The following is a 19,153-nucleotide window of genomic DNA, read 5'->3' on the forward strand; positions in this document are numbered from 1 at the left end:
CCCTTGGAGACAAGTCGGCTGGAGGCCGATGTATTGAATCTCGACGCAATTTGAGTGTTCCATCGGCATTAGGAGGCCCTGAACGTTACAATTAACTATCATTTTTGCGTCGGGTTCGAAAATCTAGACTCACAGGAGAACGACCATAAGGTGCCCGAGGCAGCAATAGACCCTTGGAGACAAGTCGGCTGGAGGCCGATGTATTGAATCTCGACGCAATTTGAGTGTTCCATCGGCATTAGGAGGCCCTGAACGTTACAATTAACTATCATTTTTGCGTCGGATTCGAAAATCTAGACTCACAGGAGAACGACCATAAGGTGCCCGAGGCAGCAATAGACCATTGGAGACAAGTCGGCTGGAGGACGATGTATTGGATCGCGACGCAATTTGAGTCTTCTATCGTCATTAGGAGGCGCTGAACGTTACAATTCACTATCATTTTTGCGTCGGATTCGAAAATCTAGACTCACAGGAGAACGACCATAAGGTGCCCGAGGCAGCGATATCCCCTTGGAGACAAGTAGGCTGGAGGCCGATGTATTGAATCTCGACGCAATTTTAGTGTTCCATCGGCATTAGGAGGCCCTGAACGTTATAATTAACTATCATTTTTGCGTCGGATTCGATAATCTAAACTCACAGGAGAACGACCATAAGGTGCCCGAGGCAGCACTAGACCCTTGGAGACAAGTCGGCTGGAGGCCGATGTATTGGATCGCGACGCAATTTGAGTGTTCCATCGGCATTAGGAGGCCCTGAACGTTATAATTAACGATCATTTTTGCGTCGGATTCGATAATCTAAACTCACAGGAGAACGACCATAAGGTGCCCGAGGCAGCAATAGACCCTTGGAGACAAGTCGGCTGAAGGCCGATGTATTGAATCTCGACGCAATTTGAGTGTTCCATCGGCATTAGGAGGCCCTGAACGTTATAATTAACGATCATTTTTGCGTCGGATTCGATAATCTAAACTCACAGGAGAACGACCATAAGGTGCCCGAGGCAGCAATAGACCCTTGGAGACAAGTCGGCTGGAGGCCGATGTATTGAATCTCGACGCAATTTGAGTGTTCCATCGGCATTAGGAGGCCCTGAACGTTACAATTAACTATCATTTTAGCGTCGGGTTCGAAAATCTAGACTCACAGGAGAACGACCATAAGGTGCCCGAGGCAGCAATAGACCCTTGGAGACAAGTCGGCTGGAGGCCGATGTATTGAACCTCGACGCAATTTGAGTGTTCCATCGGCATTAGGAGGCCCTGAACGTTACAATTAACTATCATTTTTGCGTCGGATTCGAAAATCTAGACTCACAGGAGAACGACCACAAGGTGCCCGAGGCTGCAATAGACCCTTGGAAACAAGTCGGCTGGAGGACGATGTATTGGCTCGCGACACAATTTGAGTCTTCTATCGTCATTAGGAGGCGCTGAACGTTACAATTCACTATCATTTTTGCGTCGGATTCGAAAATCTATACTCACAGGAGAAGGACCATGTGGTGCCCGAGGCAGCGATATCCCCTTGGAGACAAGTAGGCTGGAGGCCGATGTATTGAATCTCGACGCAATTTGAGTGTTCCATCGGCATTAGGAGGCCCTGAACGTTATAATTAACTATCATTTTTGCGTCGGATTCGATAATCTAAACTCACAGGAGAACGACCATAAGGTGCCCGAGGCAGCAATAGACCCTTGGAGACAAGTCGGCTGGAGGCCGATGTATTGAATCTCGACGCAATTTGAGTGTTCCATCGGCATTAGGAGGCCCTGAACGTTACAATTAACTATCATTTTTGCGTCGGGTTCGAAAATCTAGACTCACAGGAGAACGACCATAAGGTGCCCGAGGCAGCAATAGACCCTTGGAGACAAGTCGGCTGGAGGACGATGTATTGAATCTCGACGCAATTTGAGTGTTCCATCGTCATTAGAAGGCCCTGAACGTTACAATTAACTATCATTTTTGCGTCGGATTCGAAAATCTAGACTCACAGGAGAACGACCATAAGGTGCCCGAGGCAGCAATAGACCCTTGGAGACAAGTCGGCTGGAGGACGATGTATTGGATGGCGACGCAATTTGAGTCTTCTATCGTCATTAGGAGGCGCTGAACGTTACAATTCACTATCATTTTTGCGTCGGATTCGAAAATCTAGACTCACAGGAGAAGGACCATGTGGTGCCCGAGGCAGCGATATCCCCTTGGAGACAAGTAGGCTGGAGGCCGATGTATTGAATCTCGACGCAATTTGAGTGTTCCATCGTCATTAGAAGGCCCTGAACGTTACAATTAACTATCATTTTTGCGTCGGATTCGAAAATCTAGACTCACAGGACAACGACCATAAGGTGCCCGAGGCAGCAATAGACCCTTGGAGACAAGTCGGCTGGAGGCCGATGTATTGAATCTCGACATAATTTGAGTGTTCCATCGGCATTAGGAGGCCCTGAACGTTATAATTAACTATCATTTTTGCGTCGGATTCGATAATCTAAACTCACAGGAGAACGACCATAAGGTGCCCGAGGCAGCAATAGACCCTTGGAGACAAGTCGACTGGAGGCCGATGTATTGAATCTCGACGCAATTTGAGTGTTCCATCGTCATTACAAGGCCCTGAACGTTACAATTAACTATCATTTTTGCGTCGGGTTCGAAAATCTAGGCTCACAGGAGAACGACCATAAGGTGCCCGAGGCAGTAATAGACCCTTGGAGACAAGTCGGCTGGAGGCCGATGTATTGAATCTCGACGCAATTTGAGTGTTCCATCGGCATTAGGAGGCCCTGAACGTTACAATTAACTATCATTTTAGCGTCGGGTTCGAAAATCTAGACTCGCAGGAGAACGACCATAAGGTGCCCGAGGCAGCAATAGACCCTTGGAGACAAGTCGGCTGGAGGACGATGTATTGAATCTCGACGCAATTTGAGAGTTCCATCGTCATTAGGCGGCCCTGAACGTTACAATTAACTATCATTTTTGCGTCGGATTCGAAAATCTAGAATTACAAGAGAAAGACCATAAAGTGCCCGAGGCAGCATTAGATCCTTGGAGACAAGTCGGCTGGAGGACGATGTATTGTATCTCGACGCAATTTGAGTGTTCCATCGTCATTACAAGGCCCTGAACGTTACAATTAACTATCATTTTTGCGTCGGATTCGAAAATCTAGACTCACAGGAGAACGACCATAAGGTGCCCGAGGCAGCAATAGACCCTTGGAGACAAGTCGGCTGGAGGCCGATGTATTGGATCGCGACGCAATTTGAGTCTTCTATCGTCATTAGGAGGCGCTGAACGTTACAATTCACTATCAGTTTTGCGTCGGATTCGAAAATCTAGACTCACAGGAGAAGGACCATGCCCGAGGCAGCGATATCCCCTTGGAGACAAGTAGGCTGGAGGCCGATGTATTGAATCTCGACGCAATTTGAGTGTTCCATCGTCATTAGAAGGCCCTGAACGTTACAATTAACTATCATTTTTGCGTCGGATTCGAAAATCTAGACTCACAGGACAACGACCATAAGGTGCCCGAGGCAGCAATAGACCCTTGGAGACAAGTCGGCTGGAGGACGATGTATTGGATCGCGACGCAATTTGAGTCTTCTATCGTCATTAGGAGGCGCTGAACGTTACAATTAAGTATCATTTTTGCGTCGGATTCGAAAATCTAGACTCACAGGAGAAGGACCATGTGGTGCCCGATGCAGCGATATCCCCTTGGAGACAAGTAGGCTGGAGGCCGATGTATTGAATCTCGACGCAATTTGAGTGTTCCATCGTCATTAGAAGGCCCTGAACGTTACAATTAACTATCATTTTTGCGTCGGATTCGAAAATCTAGACTCACAGGACAACGACCATAAGGTGCCCGAGGCAGCAATAGACCCTTGGAGACAAGTCGGCTGGAGGACGATGTATTGGATCGCGACGCAATTTGAGTCTTCTATCGTCATTAGGAGGCACTGAACGTTACAATTCACTATCATTTTTGCGTCGGATTCGAAAATCTAGACTCACAGGAGAAGGACCATGTGGTGCCCGAGGCAGCGATATCTCCTTGGAGACAAGTAGGCTGGAGGCCGATGTATTGAATCTCGACGCAATTTGAGTGTTCCATCGTCATTAGAAGGCCCTGAACGTTACAATTAACTATCATTTTTGCGTCGGATTCGAAAATGTAGACTCACAGGACAACGACCATAAGGTGCCCGAGGCAGCAATAGACCCTTGGAGACAAGTCGGCTGGAGGCCGATGTATTGAATCTCGACATAATTTGAGTGTTCCATCGGCATTAGGAGGCCCTGAACGTTATAATTAACTATCATTTTTGCGTCGGATTCGATATTCTAAACTCACAGGAGAACGACCATAAGGTGCCCGAGGCAGCAATAGACCCTTGGAGACAAGTCGGCTGGAGGCCGATGTATTGAATCTCGACGCAATTTGAGTGTTCCATCGTCATTACAAGGCCCTGAACGTTACAATTAACTATCATTTTTGCGTCGGGTTCGAAAATCTAGGCTCACAGGAGAACGACCATAAGGTGCCCGAGGCAGTAATAGACCCTTGGAGACAAGTCGGCTGGAGGCCGATGTATTGAATCTCGACGCAATTTGAGTGTTCCATCGGCATTAGGAGGCCCTGAACGTTACAATTAACTATCATTTTAGCGTCGGGTTCGAAAATCTAGACTCGCAGGAGAACGACCATAAGGTGCCCGAGGCAGCAATAGACCCTTGGAGACAAGTCGGCTGGAGGACGATGTATTGAATCTCGACGCAATTTGAGAGTTCCATCGTCATTAGGCGGCCCTGAACGTTACAATTAACTATCATTTTTGCGTCGGATTCGAAAATCTAGAATTACAAGAGAAAGACCGTAAAGTGCCCGAGGCAGCATTAGATCCTTGGAGACAAGTCGGCTGGAGGACGATGTATTGTATCTCGACGCAATTTGAGTGTTCCATCGTCATTACAAGGCCCTGAACGTTACAATTAACTATCATTTTTGCGTCGGATTCGAAAATCTAGACTCACAGGAGAACGACCATAAGGTGCCCGAGGCAGCAATAGACCCTTGGAGACAAGTCGGCTGGAGGACGATGTATTGGATCGAGACGCAATTTGAGTCTTCTATCGTCATTAGGAGGCGCTGAACGTAACAATTCACTATCATTTTTGCGTCGGATTCGAAAATCTAGACTCACAGGAGAAGGACCATGTGGTGCCCGAGGCAGCGATATCCCCTTGGAGACAAGTAGGCTGGAGGCCGATGTATTGAATCTCGACGCAATTTGAGTGTTCCATCGTCATTAGAAGGCCCTGAACGTTACAATTAACTATCATTTTTGCGTCGGATTCGAAAATCTAGACTCACAGGACAACGACCATAAGGTGCCCGAGGCAGCAATAGACCCTTGGAGACAAGTCGGCTGGAGGCCGATGTATTGGATCGCGACGCAATTTGAGTCTTCTATCGTCATTAGGAGGCGCTGAACGTTACAATTAAGTATCATTTTTGCGTCGGGTTCGAAAATCTAGACTCACAGGAGAACGACCATAAGGTGCCCGAGGCAGCAATAGACCCTTGGAGACAAGTCGGCTGGAGGACGATGTATTGAATCTCGACGCAATTTGAGTGTTCCATCGTCATTAGAAGGCCCTGAACGTTATAATTAACGATCATTTTTGCGTCGGGTTCGAAAATCTAGACTCACAGGAGAAGGACCATAAGGTGCCCGAGGCAGCAATAGACCCTTGGAGACAAGTCGGCTGGAGGCCGATGTATTGAATCTCGACGCAATTTGAGTGTTCCATCGTCATTAGAAGGCCCTGAACGTTACAATTAACTATCATTTTTGCGTCGGGTTCGAAAATCTAGACTCACAGGAGAACGACCATAAGGTGCCCGAGGCAGCAATAGACCCTTGGAGACAAGTCGGCTGGAGGCCGATGTATTGAATCTCGACGCAATTTGAGTGTTCCATCGTCATTACAAGGCCCTGAACGTTACAATTAACTATCATTTTTGCGTCGGATTCGAAAATCTAGACTCACAGGAGAACGACCATAAGGTGCCCGAGGCAGCAATAGACCCTTGGAGACAAGTCGGCTGGAGGACGATGTATTGGATCGCGACGCAATTTGAGTCTTCTATCGTCATTAGGAGGCGCTGAACGTTACAATTCACTATCATTTTTGCGTCGGATTCGAAAATCTAGACTCACAGGAGAACGACCATAAGGTGCCCGAGGCAGCAATGGACCCTTGGAGACAAGTCGGCTGGAGGACGATGTATTGGATCGCGACGCAATTTGAGTCTTCTATCGTCATTAGGAGGCGCTGAATGTTACAATTCACTATCATTTTTGCGTCGGATTCGAAAATCTAGACTCACAGGAGAACGACCATAAGGTGCCCGAGGCAGCAATAGACCCTTGGAGACAAGTCGGCTGGAGGCCGATGTATTGAATCTCGACGCAATTTGAGTGTTCCATCGGCATTAGGAGGCCCTGAACGTTACAATTAACTATCATTTTCGCGTCGGGTTCGAAAATCTAGACTCACAGGAGAACGACCATAAGGTGCCCGAGGCAGCAATAGACCCTTGGAGACAAGTCGGCTGGAGGCCGATGTATTGAATCTCGACGCAATTTGAGTGTTCCATCGGCATTAGGAGGCCCTGAACGTTACAATTAACTATCATTTTTGCGTCGGATTCGAAAATCTAGACTCACAGGAGAACGACCATAAGGTGCCCGAGGCAGCAATAGACCCTTGGAGACAAGTCGGCTGGAGGACGATGTATTGGATCGCGACGCAATTTGAGTCTTCTATCGTCATTAGGAGGCGCTGAACGTTACAATTCACTATCATTTTTGCGTCGGATTCGAAAATCTAGACTCACAGGAGAAGGACCATGTGGTGCCCGAGGCAGCAATAGACCCTTGGAGACAAGTCGGCTGGAGGACGATGTATTGAATCTCGACGCAATTTGAGTGTTCCATCGTCATTAGAAGGCCCTGAACGTTACAATTAACTATCATTTTTGCGTCGGATTCGAAAATCTAGACTCACAGGAGAACGACCATAAGGTGCCCGAGGCAGCAATAGACCCTTGGAGACAAGTCGGCTGGAGGACGATGTATTGGATCGCGACGCAATTTGAGTCTTCTATCGTCATTAGGAGGCGCTGAACGTTACAATTCACTATCATTTTTGCGTCGGATTCGAAAATCTAGACTCAGAGGAGAAGGACCATGTGGTGCCCGAGGCAGCGATATCTCCTTGGAGACAAGTAGGCTGGAGGCCGATGTATTGAATCTCGACGCAATTTGAGTGTTCCATCGTCATTAGAAGGCCCTGAACGTTACAATTAACTATCATTTTTGCGTCGGATTCGAAAATGTAGACTCACAGGACAACGACCATGTGGTGCCCGAGGCAGCAATAGACCCTTGGAGACAAGTCGGCTGGAGGCCGATGTATTGAATCTCGACATAATTTGAGTGTCCCATCGGCATTAGGAGGCCCTGAACGTTATAATTAACTATCATTTTTGCGTCGGATTCGATAATCTAAACTCACAGGAGAACGACCATAAGGTGCCCGAGGCAGCAATAGACCCTTGGAGACAAGTCGGCTGGAGGCCGATGTATTGAATCTCGACGCAATTTGAGTGTTCCATCGTCATTACAAGGCCCTGAACGTTACAATTAACTATCATTTTTGCGTCGGGTTCGAAAATCTAGGCTCACAGGAGAACGACCATAAGGTGCCCGAGGCAGTAATAGACCCTTGGAGACAAGTCGGCTGGAGGCCGATGTATTGAATCTCGACGCAATTTGAGTGTTCCATCGGCATTAGGAGGCCCTGAACGTTACAATTAACTATCATTTTAGCGTCGGGTTCGAAAATCTAGACTCGCAGGAGAACGACCATAAGGTGCCCGAGGCAGCAATAGACCCTTGGAGACAAGTCGGCTGGAGGACGATGTATTGAATCTCGACGCAATTTGAGAGTTCCATCGTCATTAGGCGGCCCTGAACGTTACAATTAACTATCATTTTTGCGTCGGATTCGAAAATCTAGAATTACAAGAGAAAGACCATAAAGTGCCCGAGGCAGCATTAGATCCTTGGAGACAAGTCGGCTGGAGGACGATGTATTGTATCTCGACGCAATTTGAGTGTTCCATCGTCATTAGAAGGCCCTGAACGTTACAATTAACTATCATTTTTGCGTCGGATTCGAAAATCTAGACTCACAGGAGAAGGACCATGTGGTGCCCGAGGCAGCGATATCCCCTTGGAGACAAGTAGGCTGGAGGCCGATGTATTGAATCTCGACGCAATTTGAGTGTTCCATCGTCATTAGAAGGCCCTGAACGTTACAATTAACTATCATTTTTGCGTCGGATTCGAAAATCTAGACTCACAGGACAACGACCATAAGGTGCCCGAGGCAGCAATAGACCCTTGGAGACAAGTCGGCTGGAGGACGATGTATTGGATCGCGACGCAATTTGAGTCTTCTATCGTCATTAGGAGGCGCTGAACGTTACAATTCACTATCATTTTTGCGTCGGATTCGAAAATCTAGACTCACAGGAGAAGGACCATGTGGTGCCTGAGGCAGCGATATCCCCTTGGAGACAAGTAGGCTGGAGGCCAATGTATTGAATCTCGACGCAATTTGAGTGTTCCATCGGCATTAGGAGGCCCTGAACGTTATAGATAACTATCATTTTTGTGTCGGATTCGATAATCTAAACTCACAGGAGAACGACCATAAGGTGCCCGAGGCAGCAATAGACCCTTGGAGACAAGTCGGCTGGAGGCCGATGTATTGAATCTCGACGCAATTTGAGTGTTCCATCGTCATTACAAGGCCCTGAACATTACAATTAACTATCATTTTTGCGTCGGATTCGAAAATCTAGACTCACAGGAGAACGACCATAAGGTGCCCGAGGCAGCAATAGACCCTTGGAGACAAGTCGGCTGGAGGCCGATGTATTGAATCTCGACGCAATTTGAGTGTTCCATCGTCATTACAAGGCCCTGAACGTTACAATTAACTATCATTTTTGCGTCGGGTTCGAAAATCTAGGCTCACAGGAGAACGACCATAAGGTGCCCGAGGCAGTAATAGACCCTTGGAGACAAGTCGGCTGGAGGCCGATGTATTGAATCTCGACGCAATTTGAGTGTTCCATCGGCATTAGGAGGCCCTGAACGTTACAATTAACTATCATTTTAGCGTCGGGTTCGAAAATCTAGACTCGCAGGAGAACGACCATAAGGTGCCCGAGGCAGCAATAGACCCTTGGAGACAAGTCGGCTGGAGGACGATGTATTGAATCTCGACGCAATTTGAGAGTTCCATCGTCATTAGGCGGCCCTGAACGTTACAATTAACTATCATTTTTGCGTCGGATTCGAAAATCTAGAATTACAAGAGAAAGACCGTAAAGTGCCCGAGGCAGCATTAGATCCTTGGAGACAAGTCGGCTGGAGGACGATGTATTGTATCTCGACGCAATTTGAGTGTTCCATCGTCATTACAAGGCCCTGAACGTTACAATTAACTATCATTTTTGCGTCGGATTCGAAAATCTAGACTCACAGGAGAACGACCATAAGGTGCCCGAGGCAGCAATAGACCCTTGGAGACAAGTCGGCTGGAGGACGATGTATTGGATCGAGACGCAATTTGAGTCTTCTATCGTCATTAGGAGGCGCTGAACGTAACAATTCACTATCATTTTTGCGTCGGATTCGAAAATCTAGACTCACAGGAGAAGGACCATGTGGTGCCCGAGGCAGCGATATCCCCTTGGAGACAAGTAGGCTGGAGGCCGATGTATTGAATCTCGACGCAATTTGAGTGTTCCATCGTCATTAGAAGGCCCTGAACGTTACAATTAACTATCATTTTTGCGTCGGATTCGAAAATCTAGACTCACAGGACAACGACCATAAGGTGCCCGAGGCAGCAATAGACCCTTGGAGACAAGTCGGCTGGAGGCCGATGTATTGGATCGCGACGCAATTTGAGTCTTCTATCGTCATTAGGAGGCGCTGAACGTTACAATTAAGTATCATTTTTGCGTCGGGTTCGAAAATCTAGACTCACAGGAGAACGACCATAAGGTGCCCGAGGCAGCAATAGACCCTTGGAGACAAGTCGGCTGGAGGACGATGTATTGAATCTCGACGCAATTTGAGTGTTCCATCGTCATTAGAAGGCCCTGAACGTTATAATTAACGATCATTTTTGCGTCGGGTTCGAAAATCTAGACTCACAGGAGAAGGACCATAAGGTGCCCGAGGCAGCAATAGACCCTTGGAGACAAGTCGGCTGGAGGCCGATGTATTGAATCTCGACGCAATTTGAGTGTTCCATCGTCATTAGAAGGCCCTGAACGTTACAATTAACTATCATTTTTGCGTCGGGTTCGAAAATCTAGACTCACAGGAGAACGACCATAAGGTGCCCGAGGCAGCAATAGACCCTTGGAGACAAGTCGGCTGGAGGCCGATGTATTGAATCTCGACGCAATTTGAGTGTTCCATCGTCATTACAAGGCCCTGAACGTTACAATTAACTATCATTTTTGCGTCGGATTCGAAAATCTAGACTCACAGGAGAACGACCATAAGGTGCCCGAGGCAGCAATAGACCCTTGGAGACAAGTCGGCTGGAGGACGATGTATTGGATCGCGACGCAATTTGAGTCTTCTATCGTCATTAGGAGGCGCTGAACGTTACAATTCACTATCATTTTTGCGTCGGATTCGAAAATCTAGACTCACAGGAGAACGACCATAAGGTGCCCGAGGCAGCAATGGACCCTTGGAGACAAGTCGGCTGGAGGACGATGTATTGGATCGCGACGCAATTTGAGTCTTCTATCGTCATTAGGAGGCGCTGAATGTTACAATTCACTATCATTTTTGCGTCGGATTCGAAAATCTAGACTCACAGGAGAACGACCATAAGGTGCCCGAGGCAGCAATAGACCCTTGGAGACAAGTCGGCTGGAGGCCGATGTATTGAATCTCGACGCAATTTGAGTGTTCCATCGGCATTAGGAGGCCCTGAACGTTACAATTAACTATCATTTTCGCGTCGGGTTCGAAAATCTAGACTCACAGGAGAACGACCATAAGGTGCCCGAGGCAGCAATAGACCCTTGGAGACAAGTCGGCTGGAGGCCGATGTATTGAATCTCGACGCAATTTGAGTGTTCCATCGGCATTAGGAGGCCCTGAACGTTACAATTAACTATCATTTTTGCGTCGGATTCGAAAATCTAGACTCACAGGAGAACGACCATAAGGTGCCCGAGGCAGCAATAGACCCTTGGAGACAAGTCGGCTGGAGGACGATGTATTGGATCGCGACGCAATTTGAGTCTTCTATCGTCATTAGGAGGCGCTGAACGTTACAATTCACTATCATTTTTGCGTCGGATTCGAAAATCTAGACTCACAGGAGAAGGACCATGTGGTGCCCGAGGCAGCAATAGACCCTTGGAGACAAGTCGGCTGGAGGACGATGTATTGAATCTCGACGCAATTTGAGTGTTCCATCGTCATTAGAAGGCCCTGAACGTTACAATTAACTATCATTTTTGCGTCGGATTCGAAAATCTAGACTCACAGGACAACGACCATAAGGTGCCCGAGGCAGCAATAGACCCTTGGAGACAAGTCGGCTGGAGGACGATGTATTGGATCGCGACGCAATTTGAGTCTTCTATCGTCATTAGGAGGCGCTGAACGTTACAATTCACTATCATTTTTGCGTCGGATTCGAAAATCTAGACTCACAGGAGAAGGACCATGTGGTGCCCGAGGCAGCGATATCTCCTTGGAGACAAGTAGGCTGGAGGCCGATGTATTGAATCTCGACGCAATTTGAGTGTTCCATCGTCATTAGAAGGCCCTGAACGTTACAATTAACTATCATTTTTGCGTCGGATTCGAAAATGTAGACTCACAGGACAACGACCATGTGGTGCCCGAGGCAGCAATAGACCCTTGGAGACAAGTCGGCTGGAGGCCGATGTATTGAATCTCGACATAATTTGAGTGGCCCATCGGCATTAGGAGGCCCTGAACGTTATAATTAACTATCATTTTTGCGTCGGATTCGATAATCTAAACTCACAGGAGAACGACCATAAGGTGCCCGAGGCAGCAATAGACCCTTGGAGACAAGTCGGCTGGAGGCCGATGTATTGAATCTCGACGCAATTTGAGTGTTCCATCGTCATTACAAGGCCCTGAACGTTACAATTAACTATCATTTTTGCGTCGGGTTCGAAAATCTAGGCTCACAGGAGAACGACCATAAGGTGCCCGAGGCAGTAATAGACCCTTGGAGACAAGTCGGCTGGAGGCCGATGTATTGAATCTCGACGCAATTTGAGTGTTCCATCGGCATTAGGAGGCCCTGAACGTTACAATTAACTATCATTTTAGCGTCGGGTTCGAAAATCTAGACTCGCAGGAGAACGACCATAAGGTGCCCGAGGCAGCAATAGACCCTTGGAGACAAGTCGGCTGGAGGACGATGTATTGAATCTCGACGCAATTTGAGAGTTCCATCGTCATTAGGCGGCCCTGAACGTTACAATTAACTATCATTTTTGCGTCGGATTCGAAAATCTAGAATTACAAGAGAAAGACCATAAAGTGCCCGAGGCAGCATTAGATCCTTGGAGACAAGTCGGCTGGAGGACGATGTATTGTATCTCGACGCAATTTGAGTGTTCCATCGTCATTAGAAGGCCCTGAACGTTACAATTAACTATCATTTTTGCGTCGGATTCGAAAATCTAGACTCACAGGAGAAGGACCATGTGGTGCCCGAGGCAGCGATATCCCCTTGGAGACAAGTAGGCTGGAGGCCGATGTATTGAATCTCGACGCAATTTGAGTGTTCCATCGTCATTAGAAGGCCCTGAACGTTACAATTAACTATCATTTTTGCGTCGGATTCGAAAATCTAGACTCACAGGACAACGACCATAAGGTGCCCGAGGCAGCAATAGACCCTTGGAGACAAGTCGGCTGGAGGACGATGTATTGGATCGCGACGCAATTTGAGTCTTCTATCGTCATTAGGAGGCGCTGAACGTTACAATTCACTATCATTTTTGCGTCGGATTCGAAAATCTAGACTCACAGGAGAAGGACCATGTGGTGCCTGAGGCAGCGATATCCCCTTGGAGACAAGTAGGCTGGAGGCCAATGTATTGAATCTCGACGCAATTTGAGTGTTCCATCGGCATTAGGAGGCCCTGAACGTTATAATTAACTATCATTTTTGTGTCGGATTCGATAATCTAAACTCACAGGAGAACGACCATAAGGTGCCCGAGGCAGCAATAGACCCTTGGAGACAAGTCGGCTGGAGGCCGATGTATTGAATCTCGACGCAATTTGAGTGTTCCATCGTCATTACAAGGCCCTGAACATTACAATTAACTATCATTTTTGCGTCGGATTCGAAAATCTAGACTCACAGGAGAACGACCATAAGGTGCCCGAGGCAGCAATAGACCCTTGGAGACAATTCGGCTGGAGGACGATGTATTGGATCGCGACGCAATTTGAGTCTTCTATCGTCATTAGGAGGCGCTGAACGTTACAATTCACTATCATTTTTGCGTCGGATTCGAAAATCTAGACTCACAGGGGAACGACCATAAGGTGCCCGAGGCAGCAATAGACCCTTGGAGACAAGTCGGCTGGAGGACGAAGTATTGGATCTCGACGCAATTTGAGTGTTCCATCGTCATTAGAAGGCCCTGAACGTTATAATTAACTATCATTTTTGCGTCGGGTTCGAAAATCTAGACTCACAGGAGAACGACCATAAGGTGCCCGAGGCAGCAATAGACCCTTGGAGACAAGTAGGCTGGAGGACGATGTATTGAATCTCGACGCAATTTGAGTGTTCCATCGTCATTAGAAGGCCCTGAACGTTATAATTAACTATCATTTTTGCGTCGGGTTCGAAAATCTAGACTCACAGGAGAAGGACCATAAGGTGCCCGAGGCAGCAATAGACCCTTGGAGACAAGTCGGCTGGAGGCCGATGTATTGAATCTCGACGCAATTTGAGTGTTCCATCGTCATTAGAAGGCCCTGAACGTTACAATTAACTATCATTTTTGCGTCGGGTTCGAAAATCTAGACTCACAGGAGAACGACCATAAGGTGCCCGAGGCAGCAATAGACCCTTGGAGACAAGTCGGCTGGAAGCCGATGTATTGAATCTCGACGCAATTTGAGTGTTCCATCGTCATTACAAGGCCCTGAACGTTACAATTAACTATCATTTTTGCGTCGGATTCGAAAATCTAGACTCACAGGAGAACGACCATAAGTTGCCCGAGGCAGCAAATAGACCCTTGGAGACAAGTCGGCTGGAGGACGATGTATTGGATCGCGACGCAATTTGAGTCTTCTATCGTCATTAGGAGGCGCTGAACGTTACAATTCACTATCATTTTTGCGTCGGATTCGAAAATCTAGACTCACAGGAGAACGACCATAAGGTGCCCGAGGCAGCAATAGACCCTTGGAGACAAGTCGGCTGGAGGACGATGTATTGGATCGCGACGCAATTTGAGTCTTCTATCGTCATTAGGAGGCGCTGAACGTTACAATTCACTATCATTTTTGCGTCGGATTCGAAAATCTAGACTCACAGGAGAACGACCATAAGGTGCCCGAGGCAGCAATAGACCCTTGGAGACAAGTCGGCTGGAGGCCGATGTATTGAATCTCGACGCAATTTGAGTGTTCCATCGGCATTAGGAGGCCCTGAACGTTACAATTAACTATCATTTTTGCGTCGGGTTCGAAAATCAAGACTCACAGGAGAACGACCATAAGGTGCCCGAGGCAGCAATAGACCCTTGGAGACAAGTCGGCTGGAGGCCGATGTATTGAATCTCGACGCAATTTGAGTGTTCCATCGGCATTAGGAGGCCCTGAACGTTACAATTAACTATCATTTTTGCGTCGGATTCGAAAATCTAGACTCACAGGAGAACGACCATAAGGTGCCCGAGGCAGCAATAGATCCTTGGAGACAAGTCGGCTGGAGGACGATGTATTGGATCGCGACGCAATTTGAGTCTTCTATCGTCATTAGGTGGCGCTGAACGTTACAATTCACTATCATTTTTGCGTCGGATTCGAAAATCTAGACTCACAGGAGAAGGACCATGTGGTGCCCGAGGCAGCAATAGACCCTTGGAGACAAGTCGGCTGGAGGACGATGTATTGAATCTCGACGCAATTTGAGTGTTCCATCGTCATTAGAAGGCCCTGAACGTTACAATTAACTATCATTTTTGCGTCGGATTCGAAAATCTAGACTCACAGGAGAACGACCATAAGGTGCCCGAGGCAGCAATAGACCCTTGGAGACAAGTCGGCTGGAGGACGATGTATTGGATCGCGACGCAATTTGAGTCTTCTATCGTCATTAGGAGGCGCTGAACGTTACAATTCACTATCATTTTTGCGTCGGATTCGAAAATCTAGACTCACAGGAGAAGGACCATGTGGTGCCCGAGGCAGCGATATCTCCTTGGAGACAAGTAGGCTGGAGGCCGATGTATTGAATCTCGACGCAATTTGAGTGTTCCATCGTCATTAGAAGGCCCTGAACGTTACAATTAACTATCATTTTTGCGTCGGATTCGAAAATGTAGACTCACAGGACAACGACCATGTGGTGCCCGAGGCAGCAATAGACCCTTGGAGACAAGTCGGCTGGAGGCCGATGTATTGAATCTCGACATAATTTGAGTGTCCCATCGGCATTAGGAGGCCCTGAACGTTATAATTAACTATCATTTTTGCGTCGGATTCGATAATCTAAACTCACAGGAGAACGACCATAAGGTGCCCGAGGCAGCAATAGACCCTTGGAGACAAGTCGGCTGGAGGCCGATGTATTGAATCTCGACGCAATTTGAGTGTTCCATCGTCATTACAAGGCCCTGAACGTTACAATTAACTATCATTTTTGCGTCGGGTTCGAAAATCTAGGCTCACAGGAGAACGACCATAAGGTGCCCGAGGCAGCAATAGACCCTTGGAGACAAGTCGGCTGGAGGCCGATGTATTGAATCTCGACGCAATTTGAGTGTTCCATCGGCATTAGGAGGCCCTGAACGTTACAATTAACTATCAGTTTAGCGTCGGGTTCGAAAATCTAGACTCGCAGGAGAACGACCATAAGGTGCCCGAGGCAGCAATAGACCCTTGGAGACAAGTCGGCTGGAGGACGATGTATTGAATCTCGACGCAATTTGAGAGTTCCATCGTCATTAGGCGGCCCTGAACGTTACAATTAACTATCATTTTTGCGTCGGATTCGAAAATCTAGAATTACAAGAGAAAGACCATAAAGTGCCCGAGGCAGCATTAGATCCTTGGAGACAAGTCGGCTGGAGGACGATGTATTGTATCTCGACGCAATTTGAGTGTTCCATCGTCATTAGAAGGCCCTGAACGTTACAATTAACTATCATTTTTGCGTCGGATTCGAAAATCTAGACTCACAGGAGAAGGACCATGTGGTGCCCGAGGCAGCGATATCCCCTTGGAGACAAGTATGCTGGAGGCCGATGTATTGAATCTCGACGCAATTTGAGTGTTCCATCGTCATTAGAAGGCCCTGAACGTTACAATTAACTATCATTTTTGCGTCGGATTCGAAAATCTAGACTCACAGGACAACGACCATAAGGTGCCCGAGGCAGCAATAGACCCTTGGAGACAAGTCGGCTGGAGGACGATGTATTGGATCGCGACGCAATTTGAGTCTTCTATCGTCATTAGGAGGCGCTGAACGTTACAATTCACTATCATTTTTGCATCGGATTCGAAAATCTAGACTCACAGGAGAAGGACCATGTGGTGCCTGAGGCAGCGATATCCCCTTGGAGACAAGTAGGCTGGAGGCCAATGTATTGAATCTCGACGCAATTTGAGTGTTCCATCGGCATTAGGAGGCCCTGAACGTTATAATTAACTATCATTTTTGTGTCGGATTCGATAATCTAAACTCACAGGAGAACGACCATAAGGTGCCCGAGGCAGCAATAGACCCTTGGAGACAAGTCGGCTGGAGGCCGATGTATTGAATCTCGACGCAATTTGAGTGTTCCATCGTCATTAGAAGGCCCTGAACGTTACAATTAACTATCATTTTTGCGTCGGGTTCGAAAATCTAGACTCACAGGAGAACGACCATAAGGTGCCCGAGGCAGCAATAGACCCTTGGAGACAAGTCGGCTGGAGGACGATGTATTGAATCTCGACGCAATTTGAGTGTTCCATCGTCATTAGAAGGCCCTGAACGTTATAATTAACTATCATTTTTGCGTCGGGTTCGAAAATCTAGACTCACAGGAGAAGGACCATAAGGTGCCCGAGGCAGCAATAGACCCTTGGAGACAAGTCGGCTGGAGGCCGATGTATTGAATCTCGACGCAATTTGAGTGTTCCATCGTCATTAGAAGGCCCTGAACGTTACAATTAACTATCATTTTTGCGTCGGGTTCGAAAATCTAGACTCACAGGAGAACGACCATAAGGTGCCCGAGGCAGCAATAGACCCTTGGAGACAAGTCGGCTGGAGGCCGATGTATTGAATCTCGACGCAATTTGAGTGTTCCATCGTCATTACAAGGCCCTGAACGTTACAATTAACTATCATTTTTGCGTCGGATTCGAAAATCTAGACTCACAGGAGAACGACCATAAGGTGCCCGAGGCAGCAATAGACCCTTGGAGACAAGTCGGCTGGAGGACGATGTATTGGATCGCGACGCAATTTGAGTCTTCTATCGTCATTAGGAGGCGCTGAACGTTACAATTCACTATCATTTTTTCGTCGGATTCGAAAATCTAGACTCACAGGAGAACGACCATAAGGTGCCCGAGGCAGCAATAGACCCTTGGAGACAAGTCGGCTGGAGGACGATGTATTGGATCGCGACGCAATTTGAGTCTTCTATCGTCATTAGGAGGCGCTGAACGTTACAATTCACTATCATTTTTGCGTCGGATTCGAAAATGTAGACTCACAGGAGAACGACCATAAGGTGCCCGAGGCAGCAATAGACCCTTTGAGACAAGTCGGCTGGAGGCCGATGTATTGAATCTCGACGCAATTTGAGTGTTCCATCGGCATTAGGAGGCCCTGAACGTTACAATTAACTATCATTTTTGCGTCGGGTTCGAAAATCAAGACTCACAGGAGAACGACCATAAGGTGCCCGAGGCAGCAATAGACCCTTGGAGACAAGTCGGCTGGAGGCCGATGTATTGAATCTCGACGCAATTTGAGTGTTCCATCGGCATTAGGAGGCCCTGAACGTTACAATTAACTATCATTTTTGCGTCGGATTCGAAAATCTAGACTCACAGGAGAACGACCATAAGGTGCCCGAGGCAGCAATAGACCCTTGGAGACAAGTCGGCTGGAGGACGATGTATTGGATCGCGACGCAATTTGAGTCTTCTATCGTCATTAGGAGGCGCTGAACGTTACAATTCACTATCATTTTTGCGTCGGATTCGAAAATCTAGACTCACAGGAGAACGACCATGTGGTGCCCGAGGCAGCAATAGACCCTTGGAGACAAGTCGGCTGGAGGACGATGTATTGAATCTCGACGCAATTTGAGTGTTCCATCGTCATTAGAAGGCCCTGAACGTTACAATTAACTATCATTTTTGCGTCGGATTCGAAAATCTAGACTCACAGGAGAACGACCATAAGGTGCCCGAGGCAGCAATAGACCCTTGGAGAAAAGTCGGCTGGAGGACGATGTATAGGATCGCCACGCAATTTGAGTCTTCTATCGTCATTAGGAGGCGCTGAACGTTACAAATCACTATCATTTTTGCGTCGGATTCGAAAATCTAGACCCACAGGAGAAGGACCATGTGGTGCCCGAGGCAGCGATATCCCCTTGGAGACAAGTAGGCTGGAGACCGATGTATTGAATCTCGACGCAATTTGAGTGTTCCATCGTCATTAGAAGGCCCTGAACGTTACAATTAACTATCATTTTTGCGTCGGATTC

This window comes from Schistocerca serialis, chromosome 11 (genome assembly GCF_023864345.2).
Source record: "Schistocerca serialis cubense isolate TAMUIC-IGC-003099 chromosome 11, iqSchSeri2.2, whole genome shotgun sequence".
NCBI lineage: Eukaryota > Metazoa > Arthropoda > Insecta > Orthoptera > Acrididae > Schistocerca > Schistocerca serialis.